Source organism: Lactuca serriola, chromosome 9, assembly GCF_051521515.1.
Source record: "Lactuca serriola cultivar US96UC23 chromosome 9, Lser_US96UC23_V15, whole genome shotgun sequence".
Taxonomy (NCBI): domain Eukaryota; kingdom Viridiplantae; phylum Streptophyta; class Magnoliopsida; order Asterales; family Asteraceae; genus Lactuca; species Lactuca serriola.
In genome coordinates this window covers 196625477-196647718 of record NC_136416.1, presented here as the reverse complement: position 1 = coordinate 196647718, position 22242 = coordinate 196625477, and positions in this window count along the sequence as shown.

The following is a 22242-nucleotide window of genomic DNA, read 5'->3' as shown; positions in this document are numbered from 1 at the left end:
TTATGTTTATAATAATCATAATGATAGTGGGAGCATAAATGTTATGATTGTATGATTATTAAGGAAAGTATTGCAAGGTTAGCAATATTAATTATAGAAAACAAGAGTCATACTTTGCAAACTCGCAATAGTTGAAAAGTTGTTTTGCTATAATTATGGGAGAGAATATTATGCTTCATTTCAAATCTAAAGGCTTAGGTTGTGGAATGTTAATAATTTAGTCAGAAGTACATAGTGTGTTCTTAAATTTCGATTATGATTACGACATTCCTCTTCACAATTCGAATTTTGAGAACATAGCAAATGAAATATTATGGCAGAAGATGAATAAAGTATCAAATCTTTATGTAAGACATTATGCATTGTGTCCCATACGCTTCAGGTATAGGATCGATTGCAAATGCTATAATATTTGACCATTCTAAAATTTTCCAAGTGTCTAGCGCATTTAGAGGGAAAAGGGACAAGAATCGGTTTTGACTAAGATAATTAAACAACTATCAAAGGACAATCCAAAGTTCGCCGAGGATTGGTCGCTTGTGAGTAGTTGGAAGTATAGTATTGGAAAATATGGAAATGTTTCCATATTGGATGGACCATATCAAATTTATTATGAATAGATAAGATTCTATTAAGAATGAGTTGTCATATGGAAAATATGGAAACGTTTCCATATTGGGAATTGAATATTGAAAATCTATGACTAGATTAGAAACTTTTATGCAAAAGGATGTTCAAAGGAATGTACTTTGAGTGAGAGACATCATATCTAAGGAATTGTATTGTAACAATTTCCGATAGAGGACTTTGTAATTTCATTGTCAATAGTCTTTGTGACCTTGGTGCAGTGACATTACGAAAGGATCATTGCATAAAATGTTAGAATCTAACATATTCCATAAGTTGTAGGAATTCGATATTCTTTCACTTATGAAAAAGGATTAGGAGTTGTGAAATGAGAATGATTGGAAATGTGTTCAATTTGATCTATTTCACAAAGTAAGAACCATAGGTAAACATTGTGTGCATGCTAAGAGCATGGGACAAGTGTTGTAATTCAAGTAAGAAGTTGATTACCCGAAACAACAAATAATGAGTAATCGATATGGTGATAAATAAAAGGTGTTTTATTTATGCTCAAAGGTTTGAGGCCATATGGGATTAGTATTATTCTTGTGTTTCACTTTGCATGTTTTGACTTCCTGAATAATTTAATTGGTTAAGAACAGTCAAATTATTCTAATGGGCCACAGTCGTTCATATGTTGGAAGTAGGTATGAATGAAGACTGTCGTGAATTGGTGTGTGGATTGTCTAAAGAGCATTAGACACGAGCAAATGTTTGCTGCAACGTTCATGAGTGCTTATGAATATGATTTGAGCATTGGATTAAACCCACGCTCACTTGGATCACTTCATGGATTGTTATCACGAGTGATTGGTGAGACGATAACATCTTATATTCTTGAAACCGAGATGTGTGAGTTGTATCTTGCAAATCGGTTGCACATTGATAATATGTAAACACACCAGTAACTTGGTGTCGTAAAACATATTGTTGTGTGTGATTAGGTGAGTGAGTGCAAGCGAGCATTAAATCAAAGTTTATCCGTTCCTTTTATCCAAAGTAGGATAAAAGCGATATCTTTGGGCCCCTCGATGGTTTAGTGATGACAAACGTAAATGCTCGGCCGGGCTAGGGGTAATTTGATTTGTTCAATTAGTCAGTCGTCATAAATTGGAAGTCGAGAAAAAGTACAAAGAGAATGATTTGTAATCATGTCTTATACGATATCTAGAATGGAGGAATATATGATCCCTTATCTAAAGGACACGAGTATCTGATAGGATCAGAGTTGACAGCGCCATTGGAAAGCTACAATTGCAGATCAGGATCTGAAGTCATACGTATAATAGTTATTAGACTTATCCAAGTGGGAGACTGTTGGATTAGTGTCTAAGTCCATAACTATTTTGGTATGTACTTGACCCGATGGTGCATGGTCCTTTTGGGTTGCCTTCACCAAAGCAACTTGATAGGATGAATTATGGAGAGAAAGGATTAAATATGATTTATTAATATATTATGAGAATAATATATTAAAGGAGAAATCATATTGTTTAATTAATATTAGTCAAGAATTAATTGGTAATTAGTTTTGTGACTATAAGAGATTAATTAAACTTAAGGGACTGGAATTGTAATTATAAGATAATTGCAATTTGGGCTATGGATTGTCTTATATTAAGGAGTGGACGAATTCTATGGGGAAACCCATGAGGAAATCGTCCAAGGCCTTAATGAAAGGAGTCCATGGGTTGCTTAGGGCTTAAGCATCCAAATTAGGGTTTCCTTGTTAAGATAACCCTAATAGCCTCCTATATATAGATCCCTTATGACCCAAAAACGTGGGTAAGCATCCTTCTAGGGTTTCACACATTTTAGGGCAGCCTCCTTCCTCTCTCCTCTTCATCCTCTTGCTCTTGGTGTTTGTGAACCATTAGAGGAGTGACATTTGTGACTCTAACCTTTCTAAAGTCAATAGAAGAAGGAATTGTGATTGTTATTGCTACATAACAATCAAGGTAATATCTTAAACCCATTCTTATGTTAATATGATTACTTGTATGCTAGAATTAGGGTTTATAGTCTTGGATAGCTTGCATGTACAATAGAGAAACCTAGATCCAAGCATTAGGGTTTGTATGAGCACATAGGATGTTCTTATGTATAAAACCCATCACGTATAAGACCCTCCGGTCACACTGTATTACCACTCAGGTAAGTATAGTGAGAAGACTGACCTCAGAAGTAAGCAAGTAGATCTAGCACCCCACGAACAGTCTATACTCCGCCTACATAATGTAATTATCTCTAATAAGCAATTTGTAATAACCACTCCCATATGCTAAGCTAACTCCTCCCCTAAATCTCAAAAGGGTGAAAAGACCATTTTACCCCTCCATGGTCTCTAAAGTCCACAGTTAACCAAACCCTAAAAGTCAACGAAAGTCAATGCTCAAGTCAACAGTTCGTGTTGACTAAACTCGCCGAGTGCATCCACGCAACTTGTCAAGTTCCTCCGTTTTTATTAGAAGTAACAAGAAAATCGAACTCGACTCGTCGAGTTATCTCATCAACTCGGTGAGTTACAACTTGTCCAAACTCATCGATTCCCCTTACACAATGAGAATGTGTATTGATTATCGAGATCTAAACAAGGCTATGATCAAGAATCAATACCCATTACCTGGGATTGATGACTTGTTTGATCAATTGCAGGGAGCAACCGTCTTTTCCAAAATTGATCTCAGTTCAGGCTATCATCAATTGAAGATAAGGGAGAAAGACATTAAAAATACAACCTTTAGAATAAGTTATGGACACTATGAATTCCTTGTTATGTCCTTTGGGCTAACAAATGCTCCAACATCATTCATGGATTTGATGCATCGAGTTTGTTAACCTTTTCTCTAAAAATCAATAATAGTGTTCATCAATGACATCTTGATTTACTCCTATAACAATCTAGATCGTGGTAAACATATCCGAGAAGTATTTGAAGTCCTGAAAAAGGAGAAGTGTTGGGATTATTATGTTGCATCATGAGCTCGGTCCTTAGCCCAGTTTTGATTGCCGGTATTGGGCATGTCCAACCGTGCATGTTTTGTTCTAGGGTTTAGTATTTAAGCTGCATGCATGTAGTCTTTATAGTTAACACTTTCATTATTTTTCTCATTGAGTTTTTGTAAACCGTAGCTTGCCTATACAGTGGAAGTTCTTCATCGAGATCTGCTGAGGCGTGACTTTATTTGAATCATAAGCACATCTTTGATTCCATTCTGTGTTCATATCATTACTATGTTTGTCTTGTTTGATATTCATATTCTTACCTGTGAAAGAGCTAATCGATCTGAGATTTATTCTCATCAATTGGTATCAGAGCAAGAGACTGTGTAATTCATACACATCTCTTCTGTCGAAGAAGTTATTAGGGTTTTTAATTCCGCATTGATTGATATTAATCGAGTCATCATTCCATATTGACATATCTCATTAATCGTCGATCTAACCCTAACGATAAATTACAAGTATGATCTTAAACAGGTAATCGATCAAACGTCATTACAATGTCCATGGATGATTGTCAAACCAATCCAATCAACATCTCCAATAGCATTGGTTCTACGACAAGAATTCCAATCTTGTATACTCAAGATTATGAATTTTGGACGCATCACTTTGAAGATTATGTGACTGGATTGGAGGATAAAGGGTACTTGATCTGGGAAGCAATCACTGTTGGCCCATTTGCTCACTCAAGCACCTCAAAGATTGTCAAAACTCAGAAGGAGTACAATCAGCTTGTTAACGATGTCAAAGATATTCCTCAAGACGAGAAGGAAACGTTTCAATGCAACATCAAGGCCTTGAGGATGATTAGGTTTGCGTTGCAGTCAGATACGTTCCGTTTGGTAAGTTCTTGTGCTACTACTAAAGATATTTAGGACATATTAAAAGAATTGTATTCCACTGATGAAGATCTGGAACATTCAATTCAAACTCTTTTGCTTTCTGAATTTGGTGATTTCAAGCAGAAGCCCGAAGGGAAACTGGTTCAGGCTTTGGATCGCTTTAATCATCTCTTAAGTAAGATGATAAAGCATGGGATCGAAAGGAAATTGATTGAACAAAGGGTTATTTTCATGAACGGTCTAAGACCCGAATGGATGGCTGTTGTATCCACTGTTAAAGCACATGAACAGTTCACGTCGTATTCTCTGGCGAAACTGGTGGGAACTTTGAAATCCCATGAAAGTGCACTGTCTAAGGAAACGAGTGTGATTTCCAGTTTGGGTTCTTTAGCCCTTGTCTCTAAAGGAAAAAAGCTCTGTTGAAGAAGAAGAGGAATTGGATCTTGTCGATTACGATCTAACCGGTGATGAATTGATCAAGAAGGTACAAAATATTCTTGCTTCTCTAAATATACCCGTTACTAACTATGAAAAGGAATTAAATAACTTAAAATCTAAATTTTCAAGCATAAGTAGCAGTCTCACCCAAACCCGTGTTACAAATTCTAACCTAACTGATCAAATTAGTAGGATATCGTCGAAGAGTGAGGAAAAGAGGATGTGGATTGAGTAGAAGGAGAAAGAGTTTATTAGGTCTAAGGATGATTCGATTTATTTGAAAAGAGACAATCATAAACTTTTAAAACAACGAAATGTGTTCTGTTTGATTGTTAAAAGACTTTATTTTAATATCACTCAGTTACATCTTGTTTGTGAAATAGGAAAGAAGATACATCGCATGATTTTACCCTTTCTTGAGTTAAAGGAGGATGAATTCAATGCTGAAGCCTACAACTGTGAAAGTGTTGTATCTTCTGACGAGGTCTCTCATGTATATAAAATTGGTCTTGACAAAATTGAATCCTACATAAAGTCCCAAGACCACAAGGACATGCTCAAAAATCTGTTAGATGAGAATGATAAATTGAAGCTAAGAACCGAAACTGTACAGAAATTTGACTCATTAAATGCCAAATTAAGTTCAGAAAATAAAATTGATGTTGAAAATGCATCTGAACTTAATGAGGATGATGATCTGAGTGAAATCTCTGTAGAAGATTTGGTGGACTGTTCAGAATTTGTCAGGAGCGAACCTGAAACACGTAAGAATTTGATTTCTGAAAATTCTATTGAGTTCACTCGCTCGTCAACAGACAAGACCAAAACTCTTAAAGCAAAAGCTGTTGTGTATCAAAAGGTACAAACCACTCCAAATCAAGTCTACACTTTCCCAGGTGTCACTCCACAACAAACCGCAGAATTAACAGCTATGGTGGAAGAAGATAATGCAGCCGGATGTGACGAATTCTTCTGGTCAGCACCAATAAACAACGCTGATGAGACGAAATGCCTATCTCAGAAGATCTCATGGAGAGTGAAAGGTAGATACGTGCCAGAACCACTAAATGAGCCTGCAAGATATGATGTGCCAAGCACAAGTGGAATCAAAACATCACTGGTAGAATCGGTGCAAACTACCAGTGAAACATCCTCAACAAAGAGCGACAACCATGCTCCTACTTCAAAGAAAAAGGCTAACATTTACAGAAATCCAAAACAGGTGGCTGATCGAAAACACCAACGAAATCTGAGATACAAGAAGAATCTATCAGAAAGAAAACAGTTTTGGAGATCGCAAAATCCTCACTATGTAAGGAACGAAAAGAAGCACAAGTATCAAGAGGAATCAAGGAACCGAAAGGGTAGTTTCGGTCCCACACCTGAAAGGAACCGAAAGGAGAGTTTCGGTCCTCAAAACAACATCAACCGAAAGGATAGTTTCAGTCCCTCAACCGAAAGGAATCAAAAGGGTAATTTCGGCCCCTCAACCGAAAGGAACCGAAAGGAGAGTTTTGGTCCTCGGAACAACTTCAACCGAAAAAGCAGTTTCAGCTCTCCACCCAATAGCAACTGAAAGAGCAGTTTCGGTCGTCATCCCCACAAGTTTAATCAGACGCACAGGAGATCAAATGCCACTTCTGAACCTAACTCTTCTCATTCTAATTCTCTTCCCTCAAAAGATTTAAAGAGAAAAGGGAAGCTCTTTCCAGAAGATAACAGACGTCCAAAAGATATCCAAAAGAATACTAACGTCAACACCTCAAATCCCAAGCCTACTTAATCTAAACCAACCAAAATCAAAGTCTTCACTATAAAAAGAAAAGATGAAACAACTTTAGTTAAACGTACTTATTTGGTTGATATTTCTCTTACTATTCCCTGTCATGTATAAGGCTCACAAGGACCCAAGAAACTTTGGGTTCCTAAATCTGCTTAATATTTTTCAGGTAATTGGTGACAAGCAGTTTGACGAAGAATGGGATATCGACAGTGGCTGCTCACGTCACATGACAGGAAGGAAGGAAGGAAGAACTGAGGGAGTTTCGGTCTCTCAAGGATGGTGGTATTGTGAAGTATGGAAACAACTCATTTGGCACTATCAAAGGCTATGGAATGATCATTAATGGCGATTTCTCTATAAGAAAGGTGGCTTCTGTTGAAGGGCTCCAACACAACCTTATCAGCGTATCACAGCTGGTAGTTGGCACTGGATTGAAGGTATCATTCGATGATGAAGGCTCAAAAATTGTCGAGAAGAAGTCAAATAACGTTCTGCTTAAATCTAAGCGAAAAGGGGAAATGTATCCTTTGAACCTCAACCCAATTCAACGTAAACCAACAGTTTGCTTACTCATGAAGGCTCACTTAGATGAAAGCTGGTTATGGCATCGAAGAATCTCTCATCTGAATTTCAAGGATATCAACAAGCTGGTTTTAGGTGATCATGTTCGAGGTCTTCCAGTTCTCAAATTTGACAAAGAACATCTTTGTGCAGCCTGTGAAATGGGAAAGCAAAGTAGGCAAAGTCATCCTTCAATTATAAACAAGCGATTCTCCATCACTCCTTATGAGATCTTGAACAATCGTAAACCGAATGTGAAATTCTTTCATGTGTTCGGTTCAAGATGCTTTGTCTTCAACTCCAGAGAGAATTGAAACAAGTTTGATGCTAAGGCTGATGAAAGAATATTCTTAGGTTACTTCCTGAATTCTAAGGCGTATAGAGTTCTGAATAAGCGCTCTAAGAAGATTGAAGAAACATACTATGTCACCTTTGACGATAGATATGTTAAGAAGATGAAGTCCACAGGAGGTGCAACACAAGAAATCTTTTCAAAGAATGGTCAAGTTACTGCCTCTATTTCAAATCTTTTCGAGCAATATTTGCTTTTTATTGATGAGCCTCCAAAAGCAATTGATTCTGAGTCAACGGGGAAAGACAACAAGGTTGATAATCTAAAACAAATCATCGACGATGCTGCTCAAAAGATGGTTGATGATCAACCCAAAGAAATCGAGAGGCCAGAAGCAGGTGAACCTTTGAATGACCGTCCTAATGTACAGGGGGAGGGTTCATCTCTTCAACGCGATCAAGGTTCATCGTTCCAGGGGGAGAGTCTATCATCACAATCTTCAAGCTCCTCTGAGAATCCAATCGAAGGAGGTGATACCAATCCAGATTCTGAACAGGCATCATCCTTTGAGGGGGAGAACACCAACATCAATGATGATGACATTCTGTCAGAATTGGAAGAAGAAATCAATGAAGAATTGGATCCTACCTGTGATCCAAATTACCCACCGCTTATTAAATGGACCAAAGATCATCCTCAGAGTCAAATTCTTGGGGAATCTTCAGAAAATGTGTTAACTCGATCTCAAATCAAAGAGAAACAAGTTGCACTCTTTTCATAAGTAGAGTTTTGCATGTTCAACTCCTTTGTTTCCAAAGTTGAACCGAAGACCGTTAATTCTGCACTTGATCATTCAGACTGGGTTCAAGCCATGCAAGATGAGTTAAATAAGTTTGAAAGAAACAAAGTATGGCGAATTATTCCAATTCCAAAGGATGATTTAGTTGTCGGTCTCAAATGGGTATTCAGAAACAAAATGGATAAAGAGGGGAATGTCATTCGTAACAAAGCTCGGTTGGTTGTCAAAGGCTACTGTCAGGAAGAAGGCATCGATTATGAAGAGACCTTCGCTCCTATTGCAAGATTAGAGTCTGTTTGTATCTTTCTTGCCTATGCTACACACAAGAACTTTGAAGTCTATTAGATGGACGTCAATTGTGCCTTTCTCAATGGAGAACTTGAAGAGACTGTGTATGTTGAGAAACCGCCAGGTTTCGTGAACGAGAAGTATCCAGATCATTGTTACATACTTGTCAAAGCAGTATATGGCCTAAAACAGGCTCCCAGAGCATGTATGAAACTCTAACTCGATTCTTAAAAATGTCTAAATTCAAACAAGGTTCGGTTGACCCAACCTTCTTTCGTAAGAGAGAAGGTAACCACCTTATGATAGTCCAAATTTATGTTGATGACAAAATCTTTGGCTCCACGAATCGCAACTTAACAGCTGAATTCAGGAAGTTGATGGAAACTAAATTTGAAATGAGCTCAATGGGTCCAATTAACTTTTTCCTTGGCTTAAACATTAAACAGGGACCCGAAGGCATTTTATTAATCAGGAGGCATACACCAAGACTCTATTGACTAAGTTTGGTATGACGGGAGACTCCAAAGTTAAAGTGCCAATGGCCTTTGGGACAAAGCATTCACCCTCATAGGAAAATCCAGTTGCTGATATGACGCTCTATCGTCAAATGATTGGGTCTATGATGTATCTCATAGCTAGTAGACCTGAAATCTTGTTTTCAGTCTGTTACTATGCCAGATTCCAAGCTAACCCCCGCGAACCTCATCTGTAAGCCGTGAAAAACATCTTTCGCTATTTGAAGCGAACCTCTTCTCTCGGTATGTGGTATCCAGCCAACTCGGGATTCTTTGTTCAAGCGTTCTCAGACGCTGACTTAGGTGGCTGTGGATTAGATCGTAAAAGCACCACTGGAGGATGCCAATTTCTAGATGGTAAATTGGTTAGCTGGCAATCGAAGAAACAAACTTATGTCTCTCTCTCCACTGCAGAAGCTGAATACATCGCCGCAACATCATGCACATCTCAAGTGGTATGGATACAAAGTCAGATTAGGGATTACAGGCTAAACTGTTGGAATAGTGTCTAAGGCTGCAACTATATTAGGCAAGTATTTGACCCGGTTGTGCATGGTGCTTTTGGGTTGCCTTCACCATAGCAACTTGACAGGATGATTTATCATCAGAGAAGAAATATTATTAATATATTATAAGAATAATATAAGGAATAATATTATTATTATTTGATTAATATAAGTCATAAATTAATTAGGAATTAAATTGGTGACTTAAAGAGATTAATTGAATAAAGGGTATAAACTGTCAATTGATTGATAGTTATACTTTGGGCTATAAATCCCTTATGGATAATGGTGGACGATTTCTAGGGCTTAGGATAGGCTTAGATTTCGTCCAAGGCTTATCAATTAGGGTATTGGATTGCTTAGGGCCTAAGTTATCCAATTAGGGTTTAAGGGTGAAACCCTAGGAGCCTTACAAGTATAAATAGACCCCAAGGGTTAAGGAAATTGGCACTTGTGCTTTAGAAAGAAACCCTGGCTGATTTTGATCCCTTCTCCTCTCTCTCAAATCATCCTCTTGCTAGTTGGTGTTTGTAAGCCATTAGAGGAGTGACAATTGTGACTCTAAAGCTCCAAGGACAAGAAGATCAAGTAAGTGATTCAAGGTAAACTTCTAATTCTGATTTCTTATGTTATTATGCTCTATTAGTCATTAGAAGTCTTGAATTCAATGCAGGTTTAATTAGAGAAACCTAGATCCAAGCATTAGGGTTTGCATGTGCACATAGGAATGTTCATATGGCTAAAAACCATCATAAACATGAAGAAAATCCCACTATATTGCGACTCTGAAAGCGCAATTAGGATTTGTCACAACCCAGTGCAACACTCAAAGACTACACATATAGCATTGAGGTATCACTTTATCAAAGATCACGTCGAATATGGCAACGTGGAAATTCATTTCGTCAGGACAACTGATCAGCTAGCAGATATATTCACTAAGGCTTTACCTGAAGCGAGCTTCAACAAGATTCTACAGGGCCTCGGAATGATGGAAGCAGAATCTGTACCAAAATCGTCTTCGCTTCAATAAAGGTAACAAGCGAAATAGAGCAAACCGAAATGAACCGAACGTTCGGTCTATTTCGGGTTCGGTCTATTTTGGGTGAAGATTGACCACCAACCGAAACGAACCGAACGTTCGGTCTATTTCGGGTTCGGTCCTTCTGTACTCGTTCGCTTCTTTTTCTTCTCAAGGCATTTTGATGGTATTACCATGTACATTCTTTTCAATACTTCTTTTTATATTTATAAAATTCAAAAATATTTTTCCTTTTTGTTCAATTAAATCTTTTTCACAAAATACAAAAATATTTTTCGTTTTAATCAATAATTTTTTTTAAGTGTTATTCTCAATGATGAAGATCCACAAGGTATGATTTCTTTTCTACACACTGTCTACATGTCCCTAGAAGCATGCTGCTGTATGCTGACTAAAGCCTCAAAAGATTTTGAGTGAAGCCTTAATAACATGATATATACAAATCATGTTTTCCCAAACCAGGCCGCAATATTCACTATAATCATGAGCTACCTTACTCTACTCACATTGAGTTTAGAGTTTTCTGCTTAGTCCTTCTTTCATAACATAGGTACATCTGTTTCTTATACAACCTCCATCATTTTTCTCCATTATACTTCGTTTCACCAATATAACCCTTGAGACTCTCAGTATTTACCACTGAGGTTTATAGGCATACAAAATATGTGTTAATGATCTTAGTTTCGTGCCACTATGTACTAAGTGAAACCCATAATGAATTGACGGTGAATTATCATATTCAAGATCTTACTTGTTACCTATTGATATCTCCTTTTATTTTTTAGTGATCTTTTATGAATTTGTCTAAAACCAAGGCTTTTCTTCCCCTAAAGATCCAGTTTATTTTTGTTTTTGAGATTTCTATATTTTCTTTTGTCACTATAAAATATATTCTACCAACTTGTTCAACTGATCACATTAATCTCACAAGTTCTTCATTCAGTTTCGGTCTTATGTCAAGTATCGAAATCATGAATTGAAGTGAAAGCCACCCGTTATAAGCTTTAATTTAAAAAAAATGCCTTTCAATACTTCTTAACAAGTTATTGATCGTTATTTAATGGGAAACCAAACATGCACTTTAATGTCTTTCTTGACTTTGAAGGAAGCGATTCGTGCCTAGAATCAGTCGTTTTATGTCTTTTCAAGACATCACAAATTATCACAAAAAGTTTGCTTTATTTCTTTATCTTTTACACCCTATGCACGGAAATTTTTAATTTTCCACAATCTGGTTCTGTTAATGTTGTTTAATAAAGCACAACAGGCAATGACGATTCAAATGGATTCTGGGGTGACGATTAGAATAAAGCGAATGCCGACTCAGCGGTTATCCAATCGTTTTTTTTATTTGAAAAAGCGATTTTTATGGGATGGCGTGCAAAAAGGAAACGTCCTTTCTGTTTCATGCGTCATCATCGGGTATGCCAACTGTTCATCCGTCAAGTCAGGCGTTATTTTTGAAATACTCCAAGATATCAGCTAGATTTTTCTCTCTCCTCCTGTACGTATAAAAGGTTTTGGCATGCTGATCTTTATTCTTTTATCACTCACCACAATCTCTCAAAGAACAAAGGCGATTTATCTCACTGTTCATCATCTTCACCAAGCTTCTACAATGGCAGATTCTTCTTCAGTTCATGATACCTCTGTTTGCCAACCCCTTCTTACCATCAAACCTCAACAAAACCTGATCATCGATCTCACTCCTTTTATCTATGAACCCTACATACTATATGTCATCGAGTGTCTCAAATACTCGCCTCTCGTCGAAGCTCTGACCAAAGTTGAAGTCGTTCCCATGTCCTGTCTCTCACTCATCTACTCCACTGCATATTACGACAAAACTGCTGAAAGGATTCACTTTGAAGTCCACAACGAGAAGACTTCTATCTCCAAGCACCGCTTATGTGCCCTAATTGGTCTTTCTCAAGAACAAACCCTGGTAAACCCTGAATCCATCACTACTGGTAAACTATTCTCTATGTTTTATCAAATGGGGTATACTGAAACCCTCACCACCATTACCAAGTTCAAGAAGTCCTGCGTTCCTCCTCAATGGAATGGCCTTTTCACTTTGCTGTTCAAAGGACTCTCTGAGTAAAGTGCCGGCTCAGATGGGGCAAGCAAGTCTTTTATGACTGTGCTTTATGGTCTGTACCATGGGATAGATTTGGATTATGGAACCATTATCTGGCAACAACTGGTTCAAAGCTTGGTCTCTTCGTCAAGACACTCAGAGATCTCCTGTGGGCGATATTGGTCTATAATCACTAAGTGGGCAATGGATCGTCTTCATGTTCCAATCATGGCGGATTCTCTTCTCTCCTCCATTGCCACTTTTCACAACACCAAGATAATCTTCACAGATCCCACCAAGCATGCCTTCATTGGATCCGTTCCTGAAACCATGCTCGCTTGTGTCTGTGCAGCAAGTAATGTTCTGCAACAATACAGAAAGATTCCGAATTCGGGTCCAAGGGAGCTTACGCCATCCATGGTTCGCTCCATTGAAGAGGCTGACAAGCCAGCGAAAAGGGGAAAGAAAACTGAAACCCAGAAAGAGACGCAGGTTTCCAAACTAACCAAGGGGCAAACCCCTAAGAAGCGAAAGTCTGACAAGGCTGCTCCATCACAACTTCAACCGAAGAAGCAGAAGAAGCCCGCTAGGAAACCTATACTCCAACCTTCCAGTGATTCAGACTCAAAGTATGTTCCTCCCAAACATAAGTCTGCTCCTCCTTCAGAATCTAAAAGCGAAAGCTCTGAAGATGAGGCTTCGGGTTGCGGTGATACACCGCCTCGGTCCCCTACCCCAGAAATTCTGGTTAGATCTCAACCTCCTCCTCCTCCACCTGTTACCATCCCAATATCCATCCCTCCAATTTTCCCTATCCCCACTACTCAACCATCCACCACTATTCCAATCCCTACTCCTATATTCACAGACACTACTACTACTACCACAGGGGCTTATTCTACAGCTCCCACTCCACCTGTTACAACCGAACCACCAATAACAACCGAACCTCCAACCACTACCAAACCCTTATCTCCTACTCCATCTACATACACCACCCTAGTTCTACGCGGTGAGGACTTGGAATTTGATTCCACTTATTTTAGTCCTTACTGCGTACAGAGTGATGAAGATGATGATGAGACTGTTACCAATCATCATCTCAAAGCAGTAAATGACAAACTCGAGCAACTGCTTTCTTCCTCTTCCTCTGGGGCTTACTCTGAAGCTGCTTTAAAGGCTTTGTTCTCATCTATCGTTCAAGAACACAACGCCTAGCTTTCTGCTGCAGCTAAGGCTATTGACGCCTCCACTTCCCAATGTCAGAAAGCCTCCCTCGCTGTTGAGGCTTCCACCAAGGAGTACAAGGAAGCGACCGCAAAAGTCGATAAACTAATTTCTGAGGCTCACTTATTTCTAGATTCTTTGCAGGCGGCTGCTAAGAAGAATGCTCAAACTGTCAATGCTTCGGTGGATAACCTTCAACGTTCTCTTCAATCTGAAAGGTCCAATCTTGAAGCTGCACACCAAGCGATCGAAGCTACCAACGTAACTCTGAATGCTAATGTTAATGATCGCTTGACCCAACTGGAGGCAAAGTTAGCTGTAGAGAATCGTATCGTGGATGAGCTTGACAAAAGAACCTTTCAGTTGAAGATGCAGAATCTCAAGCTTCGTACTGCCACTGCTGAGCTCAATGACTTGAAGTCTGAAAGGGAGGTTATACGAAGCTCTGCTGCTAAGGTTCACTCCATCCTACTTCATCTCCTTGAAGCCCATGATCCCATCATCACCATTACTATCAGACGACACTTGGCTGACAAAATTAGGCCAACATTGGACATCCTTAGTCATATTGAGGGTGTTTTGGTGACTGGTATCCAGTCGAAACAAGGGGGAGATAAGGCAAAAACTCAAACTCCTCCTGCACCGAAACCATCTACTGAACCGAAGGGTAATGAAGCTTCGGTCAGTAATAAAGACAAGAAGAAGAAGAAGATTGGGGAGGATGACACTAATAATGAAGATGATGTCTATGTTGAGAATCCCGAAAAGCCTTTTCAGAAGACAAAATCTTATGATAAAGAGCTAGCATAAAAGTTCAAGAAACAACAGGCTGAGCTTGAGCAAAAGCAAAAGGAGAAGGAGCTCCTAGAAAAGAAGAAGTCCATTTTTCCTGACTGGACTCTAGATTCGATTCAAAGGTGTGCCATTGATGAGCCAAGCACACTTTGGCTTGAGCCTATGATGTCATTTGGGCTTGATAATTCCAAGGATGCATAGTTTGACATGCCGATCATGTGAAAGGCATTCATTTTTCACTGCTTTAATTCGACTGTTGCCATCCCATCTCTAGACCCGAAGGTGGATAGGGACATGTTGGAGTTCTACTTAGAGTTTACTCAACCCCAGTACTTGACCTGGAGTTCGAAGAAAATTACAACTATCAAGGTTTTGAAGCACTACTCAGCATGGAAGTTTATTAATGTAAAATTCAAAGTGACTCGAGGTTCTAAAGGCTCGGTTCATAGCTTCACTCATGCTGATCTACCGAACCTCAATCCCCACGACTGGATACTCCTCAACAATATTTTATTGTCAAATCCACAGGAGTATCATCCGATCATTGACCATGTCAAGCGAATGCTTGTGTGCTACATTCACGAGGTAGCGAAGATGGACCAAGAGATTGCTTCTGCCATTCACAAGCGAACCACGATCAAAATTATGGGCAGAGCAGGCAATGTTAATTCAATGGTCAAGGGCTAGATTGATTCGAAGTACCACACTATAATGTTCGTCAGGGGCGAAGGACAGAAATGCTTGTTTGCTCTTGTTGACAAACACCTCTTCTCAACTGCTTGCTTGGAGCATATTTTGGAGATTATTCAGAGGTGTGATCAGAACACTGCAGCTGACAAGAAGTTGTTCACTGATATGCTGAGGTGGTATATCCAGTTTCGGCAGACACTTCTTGCGATAATCCCTCGGCTGTTCAAGGTGATAAAGACTATGAAGCCAGCACAGAAGAAATAATCTCTCGCCTCATTTGACGCAAAGGAGGAGATTGTTGGGATTATTATGTTGCATCATGGGCTCGGTCCTTAGCCCAGTTTTTATTGCCGGTATTGGGCCTATCCAACCGTGCATGTTTTTTTATAGGGTTTAGTATTTAAGCTGCATGCATGCAGTCTTTGTAGTTAACGATTTCATTATTTTTCTTATTGAGTTTTTGTAAACCCTAGCTTGCCTTTATAGTGGAAGTTCTTCATCGAGCTATGCTGAGGCGTGACTTTATTAGAATCATAAGCACATCTTTGATTCCATTCTGTGTTCATATCATTATTGTGTTTGTCTTGTTTGATATTCATATTCTTACCTGTGAAGGATCTAATTGATCTGAGATTTATTCTTATCAAGAAGCTATATGCAAAGTTCTCCAAGTGCGACTTTTAGATTCAGGAGATACACTTCTTGAGTCACATAGTTAGCTACAAGGTCATAATGGTCGACCCAAAAATGATAAAAGTTGTTATGAAATGGGAGACTCCATAGAGTCCTACTAAACTTCATAGTTTTCTGGGATGGGCATGTAACTACCGAAGATTCATCCAAAACTATTCATATATCGCGGCTCCACTGACACCCCTGACCAAAAAGGGAGATGCCTACTCTTGGAGGGATAAGCAAGAAAATGCATTCAGTGAATTAAAGAAGTGGTTATGTGAAGCATCAATCCTTGTCCTTCTGGAACGAACTTATGACTTTGTAGTTTTTAGTGATGCTTTTGGAGTTGGATTTGGATGCATCCTTACCCAAAGAGACAAATTAATTACTTATGCCGTGACACAACTAAAGCTCCGTGAGCAAAACTATCCAAAACATTATCTAGAGCTTGCTATAGTGGTTTTTGGCCTAAATATTTGGAGCCATTATCTTTATGGAACCAAATGCAAACTAATAACAGATCATAAAAGCCTTCAATATCTCCTTATACAAAAGGAAATGAATATGAGACAGAGACGATGGTTGGAGCTACTTAAGGTCTACGATTGTAAGATACTTTACCACCCTGGTAAAGCAAATATCATAGCTGATGCATTGGGTAGAAAGGTGAATCCTAAATGAAAAAGTGTTAGATCGTTGAAGATCGAGATGATTACAACGATTTTAGAAAATATCAAAGAAGCCCAGACTAGAGACTTAGCCAAATATGCAATGAAATACGAGCATCTAGGCAAGAAGTTAGTGTTTGAAAAGAAGGATCAAGGGTGGAAGTTATTCATAAATCGCATTTGTGTGCCAAAGATGGGGGGGATATAGGATCTTCATATGGAAGAATCTCATAAAACCATGTATTTTATACACCCAGGCAGAAACAAAATGTATTTGGATTTAAAACCCATTATTGGTGGCCAATTATGAAGGTCGATGTAGCAACTTACGTTGCAAAATGTGTGACTTGTGCAAGACTAAAAGCACAACATCATAATCCATATGGAGATATGGAACCTCTACTAGCACCTATAGGTAAGTGGGATGACATTACCATTGATTTCATAACTAAGTTGCTTAGGAAAAAGAAGAGCCATGACATGATTTGGGTTATAGTAGAACGACTAAGGAGATATTGGGAAATCACCGTTCGGGGGCTGGCTGATCGTACACACTGCTCTGCTATGCTCTTTCAAAAAAAAATTACTCTCTGAGAAAAATTTTGTGATTTTATTTTTGAAAATCTCTCAAGTCCTCAGTTTGAGTTCAGATACGCCCGAAGGTGCACCCGAATCCCTCAAACCAAGGCTCTAATACCAACTTGTAACACCCAAATTTTCAAATAATTTTTCACAATTTAAAAACACACTTTCATTCAAAAATATTATAAAAATGTCATTGTATCACATTTCAATCCAAAAAAAAAAACAACCCAGGATCATAATGTGTGAAAACTCCTCATGTGTGTAGTGATCATGCTGGCGCCTTCCCGCGATCCTCACTGGTACCCGAAACACATAACACAACACTATAAGCATAAATGCTTAGTGAGTTCCCCAAAATACCACATACAACACATATTAGCCACTTGAGGCTATAACTCCGTATGAACCTCTGGTCAAAGTGTCTCAGTGGGACCCTCCAGTCCCATAACTCTATGGACCCTCTAGCCCTAACTCTGTGGACCTTCCGGTCCTAACTCTGTAAACTCTGAATCACATATAGCACATAATCACATAGATAACACATAGCATACAATATACTCTATCATATAACTCTAATTACCACTCTAAGTAAAGTATAGTGAGAAGACTCACCTTGGGTAACTCGGTAATCTTGATCCTGGTAAAAATCCGGTCTAGCCTCCGCCTAATCACATGGAATAAGCACTCTAATTAATATCGCTATCAAGGCTAGACTATTCCCTCTCTTAGCACTCTCAGAAGGGTAAAATACCATTTTACCCCTCTCATGTCTCAAAGACCCTAAAGTTGACCAAACCCTAAAAGTCAACAAAAATCAACTCTCCGGGTTACGCTGTGCATACCAAACCTATACGCTGGGCGTACCCGGCGACCTCACAGAAACAGGGAACGCGACCCCTTACGCCGCGCGTATTGGGATTACGCCCTGCGTAACTCCCAGTTTCAGACTCCTTAGCTCTTGGGGTCTAAAGCAGTTAAGACACACGTCCAACTTCTAGACCTGACCATTTCTAAGCCTCTCAATCCATAAAGTTGGTGACTTTGAGCCTTTGCACGGCTGGACAAATCACTAACACCCGTAACATTCCATTTCCAACCCTAGAAAAGCTTATAACTCAAGCACGACCCCATAACAACGACCAAGTTGGGATTTTTATGGATCTATAACACAAATATCACTGAAATGGGACAGATCTAGGTCCATGGAGTCCCTTACACTCATAAAGTCTCCACCTTTGGGACTTTTAACCCTATAAATGGTCCATGCAACACCAAACCAAAATAAAGAGGAAAGTTTTGAACTTTATACCTCTAGATGAAGCTCCTTCCTCTGAAGATCTCAGATCCAAACTTGCACTTCAAGCTCTAGCCTCCACAAGCTCCTCTCCTTCTTCTTCACTAACACACCAAGGCACTTTCAGCTCAAAACACTCACACACAAGCTTAAGGACGAAGGAAGGCTGTCTTTAGGGTTTAACTCTCTGATATGGTGGCTAAGGAATAAGCCTTAGCATCCCTTATATATTGCACAAGCCAAATATTAGGGTTTGCATCTGGGCCCTCTGCGCCCAGCGTAACCCTGGGTACGCCCAGCGTACCTAGGCGAGTCCATATCGAAACTAAGCGCATGAGTACGCGCATCGTACTCCCCAGTACGCCCAGCATAATCATTTGCCACATAATTCACTCAAGAGCTAAACTTGACAACTTGACAAAAGAGAAGGGTTAAATAGCTTATCTGAATTTCGGGATGTTACACTAGAAGCAGGAGAGAAGCACTTTGCAGGTCGTGAAATAGTTCAACAGACCGCTGATAAAGTGAAGACCATCCGAGAGAGAATGCTAGTTGCTCAAAGTCATTAGAAGAGCATATGCAGATACGAAGCGACGACCTGTAATATTTGAGGTCAGCGATCGAGTGCTACATAAAGTCTCTCCATGGAAGGGACTTATTCAATTCAAAAAAGGTGGGAAATTGAGTCCTCATTTCATTGGACCATTCAAATTACTTTAAAAGACTGGGAACCAGTCTTACAAGCTTAAATTATTTCCTAAACTAGAAGGTATTTATAATACCATTCATCTTTGTTATTTAAGGGTACGAGGGAAGAGAACCCGATATGATCCCACTTTCAGAATTAAGGATGGATAAGGATAAAAGCATGATCGAAGAGCTTGAAGCAATCATTGACCGTAAGACAAAAAAGTTATGACACAAGACGATTGACTTAGTGCTAGTGCGATGAAAAAATTCGGTAGGGCTAAACCTCAATTGGGAGACAGAGAGCAACATGAAGAGTCACTATCCATATATGTTTGATGATGCATGATTCTGGGATGGAATCATACTAAGGGAGAGAGAATTTTAATACGTGCATTTCCTTCTAGGCTTAGTTATCAAATTTGTAACCTTGTCGGTTAACTATTGTAATTTTTTTTGGAATAAATAAAACTAGATTATTCATATATATATATATATATATATATATATATATATATATATGTGTGTGTGTGTGTGTGTGTGTGTGTGTGTGTGTGTGTGTGTGCCTCTATGTGTGTGTTTATGTGAATTTGATATATATTAGGTGTATGTGTTATCTGTGTTAAATCTTTCGTCGAAGCGTAATAACTAGGGCTAAAATATAAGTTAAAAAGAAAATATTATTATTGATAAATAATTTTAAAAAAAGTTGTAGTAATCAAAATACCAAATTCATGCATATAAAGTATGCCTAAATGTGACTTCGTGAGAGGAAGTTACGATTTTTCGATGTTTCAATGTAGCAGTATACGTCTCAGAAAACTAAATTAAAAACCGTCTATTGTTAGGAAAAACAATCTAAACGATAGTTGAAGATCTCGTCAATACCCATCCATCGATATAAAGACAGTCGAGAACAAATATCATATGAGAAAGTTATAATTTTTATATGGACTCTAGCAGTCTAAGCCTGTTAAAAACATATCTTTAAAAATAAAGTGAGAATTAGCCAATGGAGTCTTAATAAAAGTTTTAGATCTCATCGTAGCTATACATGGATATAAACAACGTCAAAAATGGAGCTCGTGTGAAAAGATATGAATTTTATAAGAAAATTAAGTTTTCACGTTCATAGACAGCCTGCACGGCGCACACCGACATAGTCACTTTGTCCCACCTGAATCTCGCCATGTGTCATACCATGAAGAGGCAACATCATTGGAGTTGAATGCCTACGTGATGCGCCCGGACTAGACGTGAGTCACACGCTCCATTTCCTGGATTATATATAGCTTTCATCCTTTCATTTATTGTACACAAAATTCCTTCAAATTCCCTCTGGAATTCTTTGTACCTGTCGTTCCCTTTACTCCCTCGTTCTTAGATACTGTAACATCCGGAATCCTACGTATATTAATGGTGTGTTTATTTTAGGTTTTATTGAGTAACTCGACGAGTTGTGAGTCCAACTCGTCGAGTAGAGTTGAGTTGACTGCGTGGGTTTAATGAGCGGACTCGAGGAGTCGGAGAGTCGACTCACCGGGTAGGTGTTGTGTAGTGAAACCCTAAATCCCCGGGTTTGGGGCCTATATAAGGGAACTTATAGCCTCATTTGCGGCTCTTGAGTTGCCCAACTTCACTGAAAGAAACCCTATTCGTCTTTTTGAGCTAAAATAGAGAATGTTGGGCTAATCTTGAGAAATTTTAATGCATCTTTTGAGGAGAATAGGAGTTGTTCAGCAAGGAACAAGGAGGAGCTGTTGGATCAAGGGTCAATTCATCCAAAGCTTCAAGGGGAAGGTAAGAAGCCAACACCTTTATCATTTTTATGGTTAGATCTCTTGATTTTGGAAGGTTAGGGTTTATGCCATCTTTATTTGGGATTTTGAGCTTATAGAGTTTTCTTGAGGTTTAGACCTCAGATCTAGACCTTGTGAGGTCCCTAGAGTCTAAAGGTCCCAACTTTATTCACCCATATGAAGGATATTGTGCTTAACACATTGTGAGAGCATGTTTTGGTATGTTGGAGCCAAACTACCATGCATGAACGTAAAGATTGAAGCTTTACGTGACAATGAAGTCTTGGGATGCTAGATCTAGTGTTTGGAGTAGTAGAGCTACTTTGAATCATCAGAATGAGAAATCAAATTGAAGGGACTCGCCGAGTCTATGAGCTGACTCGACGAGTTGGCTGGGATTTTTCCCCGATGAGTTTGGACATGGGTGACTCGGCGAGTTGGCGAGACATCTCGACGAGTCAATGTGGAATTTCACGATATGACAGAAGAAACAAGGGGACTCGACGAGTCACATAGATGCACTCGGCGAGTCGGGTCAAACATGGACTGTTGACTCGAGTTTGACTTCTGTTGACTATAGGGTTTGGACGTACATGAGTAATGGAGACCATGGAGGGTTAAAATGGTCTCTTAGCCAATTCAAGAATTAGAAAGAGAAAGAGAGGGAAACCTTTTGGTTTTGAGTATGAATAAAGTATTAATTAGAGATATTTACCCTATGTGATAGGCGGAGGCTAGTTCGAGATTTTTGTGTGCGAGATTATTACTTGTTAGATTTCGAGGTGAGTCTTCTCATTATACTTACCATGTGCGGTATCTTTGTGCAACTGAGATGTCTTATGTGCTTATCTATGTATTGTGATATTCTGCATTATGTCTTTTTGATTTATGTTGAGTATTATTATTATGAGCTTCCTGAGTTATAGGACTGGAGGGTCCTACTGAGACACATTGACCGGAGGGTCTTATCTAAGTATAGCCATTAGAGGCTATTGAGATGTGTGTGGTATTTTGGGGAACTCACTAAGTTTCATGCTTACCGT